Source organism: Cibotium barometz, chromosome 27 (genome assembly GCF_041138505.1).
Source record: "Cibotium barometz isolate CiBa-2024 chromosome 27, ASM4113850v1, whole genome shotgun sequence".
NCBI classification, from domain to species: Eukaryota; Viridiplantae; Streptophyta; class Polypodiopsida; order Cyatheales; family Cibotiaceae; genus Cibotium; species Cibotium barometz.
The window spans coordinates 34527483-34532859 of NC_141072.1; positions in this window are offsets into that span (position 1 = coordinate 34527483).

Consider the following 5377-nt stretch of genomic DNA (forward strand, 5'->3'; position numbering starts at 1 on the left):
AACAGAGTATGCGGGGAGTCCAGATCTGGTGTCTTAGACTTCAAATGAGCTCAAATGCTTTCAAAGGCATCAATAGCAATGAGTCTAGTAGAGGATTAAGCCAAGAAACACAAGATTTGACCAAATATTGAAAGCTTAATCTCTGTTTTACCAAAGTCACTACAGATTTGATGAAGAGCTTGGATCTCATTGTAGTTAATACTTGGACGTCCAAGTGTGAATAAGGATCACTTGTATAAATAAAATTATTCTCATAATACAAGATACAGTCTCCCTTTGTACAATTAAGTCTAGTTTTATTTCCTTGCTCTCTTGCTTGTCTATGGTGTGTGTGTGTGTGTGTGTGTGTGTGTGTGTGTGTGTGTGTGTGTGTGTGTGTGTGTGTGTGTGTGTGTGTGAGAGAGAGAGAGAGAGAGAGAGAGAGAGAGAGAGAGAGAGAGAGAGATTGAGTTGAGAAGAGAAAGCTACATTTTTGGTACATGTTCCTTTCATTCTTGTATCCTTAAGTGTGAGAGTAGAGAGGAGTGAATTTCCTTGTATGAAGAATAGCAACCTCATGGGGTGACAGCTTGAGGAGGAGGCAAGAGAGTGGTTCTAGTTACCACTAGAAGCAAAGCTTAGAGTCTACCAGGATACGAGTTTGGACACTGACAAGTTTCCCACAACAAGTTAAGGTGAGCATTGTCCTAGTAAAATTTTTGGCATCGCTATGCCAGGAACCACCAATCTTTTCTACTCTATTTTAACTCCATGACATCTTCTACAAGCCTCTTTTCCCATAGTATGGCTTTTTGAAGCTATGCGATTGGTGTGAAGAAGAGAATATGTTGTAGATAAAGTTGTGATGAAAGAGGAGAAAAAAAGGTGAAAAAGGATTGTTTTGCATTGTTTTAGCATTTCAAGTTCTTATTTGCATTGTTTAAAAGTTAGGAAATCAACAAAACAAGTATTTGCATCAATATTTGCATGGTGAGAACTTCATAATCACTACCATGATTGTGCAAGGAACACCCATTTTCTACATTTTTCAAAATCTTACAAAATCAAAAACATTAAGAGCCATTGATTGCATTGCTTATTGCCATTAGAATATTTATGTTGTAAGGGATCAAATTGGACAATATGAATTGGAAAAACTAAGATTTGCACCCTGAAACCTTGATTTTTGGTCAAAACTTGCAGAATCATGCTAATGTGATCTTGTAGACTGCAAAATCATGGCTGTGTTTTTTATTCATGGTGTGATTTTCCTCAATTTTTGTGATTACATATTAAATGTACCCTATTTTTGAAAGATTCCACCTTATCCAATCATGACCATGGTGGATAACGATGATGGCTTCGAGAGATACTACTTCTATAGCTCCATCCAAAGCACACCATTATGAGAGGAGAGTATTACAAGCACCACAGCCCCAGCAGAAATAATACTAGAAGGCACCAACACACCCAGCTAACATCCCCTGGTCCTCAGCTACCCCAATTGGATACTTCAATACTCTCCCAGCCTCCCTACTCAATCCAGCTGCTTACTCAGATTGTCCTCTAAGTCAGCTCCTACTTTCAATACCTCTGATCTACCACCTCACAGCCTCTCCTAACCATAGCCGACATCTAGCTCACTAAACTCATCTCGAGTTGAAACAGCCTCTGATCTACCACCTAATAGCCTCTCCTGACCATAGCCGACATCCAGCTGACTAAACTCATCTCTAGTTGAAGCAGAATTGCTCGGATTCTACCTCCAAAGTCCTCTCTTTGTTTCCTATCAAAAATCTACTCTCTAGAGTCCCAAAGTGTCCTCCACGGTCAGATAGCTCCAAATCCTAGTTTTAAAACCTCTCACAACTAAGCAACTGCCCTCAACTCACTACTGGCTCTGACAATATCCTCTCTCAACTGCCACAAGTCAAATAATCACTGTTACCTGCCTCCAAATTCTGATCTTTTCCCAATCCAAAATTGATCCTCCAATGTCCTCTAGGATCCTCCGACGTCCGCAGACCTTGTAGCTACACTCCCTAGACCGTCTTGGTTGTCCTACCAACCCTCCTCCGACCATCCCTTGATCTTCCACCTATAGAGTTCTGACATAGAATTGTCTGTCTCTCCGAAGTCTTATGTGAAACAAAAACTTCTCCAAACATCCTCATACTTCTACAATCCCTCAAAAGCACTTCTAAACTCAATAAGAGATCACTTTACAGGCTCTCTGCTAAATGTTGCAAACCCACAGCTACTTCACCCAACCAGCCAAAATGACCTGGCTGACATAGATTCTCTCTCCTTTGAGTTAGATAACACCATAGGAACCTCAAAACACTTAAACAAAACTAGAACCCAACCTTAGAAACTCTAAGCTGACCACTAGTGTCAGATTGCTTGCCATAGAAACCCTGTAAGACAATAAGCCTTCTGATAGTTGTCCTCAGACCCATCAATTGTGCTTTATAATTGCTTCCCTTGAACTCAAATAGGACAAAACAGGATCCCCATGCCCATTTCTGAGACGAATCCAATGTCTGGAAGGCAATGGTTTTCCCTACCCGACATATGTTGAGTGTCCCAGCACAGACTCCAGAACTCCATCCAGGCAACACAAAATTGAATCAAAACCATAGAAGAACTCTTTAATACCGCATAACTTGATTCTTTGTTTATATTAAGAAGACTGTGCACCACGCAGCAAACCCTGAGACTTGAGTAGATGAATGAAACAAGCAACAAATCAAAAGAAACTCTCACACAAATGACCACAAAAGAAAACTAAACATATATTCTCAACTTTAACAAGATCATCAACAACTACATAATCGGGAGCCACAGCTTGCAAGCTTCAATTGGCTAATACAACTGGGAAATGCTTGTGAGCAATCCTTAATTTGGCCCAAGTTCCAACAATACTTCACGCTGAGGTTCTAGGACACAATCTCCCACACATAAGCCTCAACCACTCCTGCAATCCCCTGCTTTGGATAGATCTAAGTTTTCTCAACAATCACTCACCTTCTACACAGAATAAGCCCAGAGATAGCTAAGTAGCTTCACCGCAATCTTCAACACACAAAATCTCTCTCAACGTTCTCTACAATCCAAACTTGCTTACACCTTTTCCCTTGCACAACTACGCTCTATCTCCATGCATACCCCCCACCTACTTTACCCAATCTTGTCGGCTATTCACCATGCAATAGTCCAAACAACAACTAATAACAACAAATAATAGCTAGTCTACTACTACATTGATATCCATGCAAGAATCCTAGTTTCCTACGGTCCCTAACCATACCCAATTATTTTCTTCTCTTGGGGTTGTGGTGAGCATCTCCATTGTGCATGTCCTCTTGGCCATAAAAAAACCTATCATCTTTTGCCAAACCCCCCATGGTTAGAGAATTTATGCTCAACCAGATGTTATGGATTCATTGAAACAATCCTTAGCAAAAAATACATCTAGGTCCCAACAAGCTTCTTCATGTTGTTCTGCAGCAACTTCATCTCATCAGGCAGGTCTTCATCCACTGTCTCTGAATCTCTTTGAACTATCATGATTCTGCATCAATATGGCTTTAATTTGTAATCATTAACTCTCTTTGAATGAAGTTGAATATCTAGATCTACAAGCTGATAAAAGTACCATTCCCATAAATGTGCACAACTTTAAAGAGACCTTCCCACTTGATTTGGAACTTTGTTTGGAAAGTGTTATCCAATTTGCTATTTTATCTAATCACGAGATTTCCCTCTTTGATGCCTTTATCCTTAACTATCTCATTAAAAAGTTTAGCTCTTCTATTTCTCAACTAGGTGTAGTGGTCCAAAGCTTCTTCCCTAGCTAGCTAGAGCTCCTAAAGATCCAGCAACCTCTCTTCATACTCATCTATATCTCTCTCCTAATGTTTTAATTAAATTGCAAGCTGGGAATCTCCACTTCAATGGGCATCAGGGATTCCTTCCCAAAAACTAGGTGGTATGGTGAAAACTCTGTACCTGTTCTCACAGTTGTCCTCTGTAGGCCCATAGACCCAAAGATACATGTAAGTCCCATTTCTTGGGATGCTCTTTCAGAAACTTGGTTAACATGGTACATAACTCCCCATTGAATCTCTCAACCAACCCACTACACTGTGGATATTAAGGGATTAAAAACATGTGTGTGATGTGCAACTTCTACATAAGCTCTTCTACAATCTTGCCTTTGAAACCAGGTCCTTGATCTGTCAACAACTCCAATGGCATACCAAATCTTACATAGATATCCTCAAAGACCAACCTAGCCACTTCCTTTAGTAGTAATGATCTTCACACATCAACCCTCAGCCCAAGCCTCAGCCGGTTAAGTAATCCACTCTAGTTAAGATGTAGGTGTCCTACCCCTAGCAGTTGTGGGTAGAGGACCAATTTCCCCACTTTTCCAAAGCTCTATATGAAACAATGTTTTTCCTTAACTCATGGTGCAACACTTTCTTTCCTTGTTTTTGACATGGTTCACAGCTTCTACCCCAATGGTTAACATCCTTCCTCAAACTGGGCCACACATAACCTGCAACCAAAATCTTTCTCAAAGTTAACTTCAAGGAAAAGTGCCCTCCACATACCCCTTCATGACTTGAAGCCATTATGGCTAATATCTCTTCTCTAGTTGGAACCCTTCTCAGAATCAAATCCTTGCCCTTCACATAAAATTGATCATTTACAACACTGTACTGCAAAGCTCTCCTTATGAAACCATATCTTTGCTTTTTGGATAAGTTTAAAAGTACCAAACTTGTGTGCAAAAACTCTTCCACTTCTTGTAAACTCTCCCTTCCCACATAACTAGAGTGGGTTACAATCATGGAATATGCATCCAAATCCTTGCCTAATCCCCCTTTTGCTAATGTGTCTACAGCTTGGTTTTGTTCCCTCTTCACATGTTAAATCTGTACCTCTTGAAATCTCTACAGCATCCTTCTTATTTGAAAGCACCAATCCTTTAACTTGCGATTCTTGGCCTAGTAGACATTTTGAAGTTGTCTAATAAAGCCTTCTAATCCCTCTTTGAAGGCATTTTTGGAGTCCATATTCTAAGGTGGCATACTCAGCTTCATTGCTGGTCTACACTTGCAACTTAATCCCTTCTTTACATACTATTGTACCTTCTAGATCCAATAAAACAACACCTCCACTGTTGACCCCTAAGCTTCTCTTAAAGGCTCCATCAAAAAATAGAGTAAAAGCATTTGGCAATTCTGCTTCAGGGTTTTTCCACCTGAGGAATTTCTTCTTCATCACTATCTCTTCCCTCAGTAGTACTAAAGGATTTTGTCCATATGTTAAAATATCTACCAATGTAGCCCTTGTACTATCCTCCACTATACAAGTGAATTGGAACTCT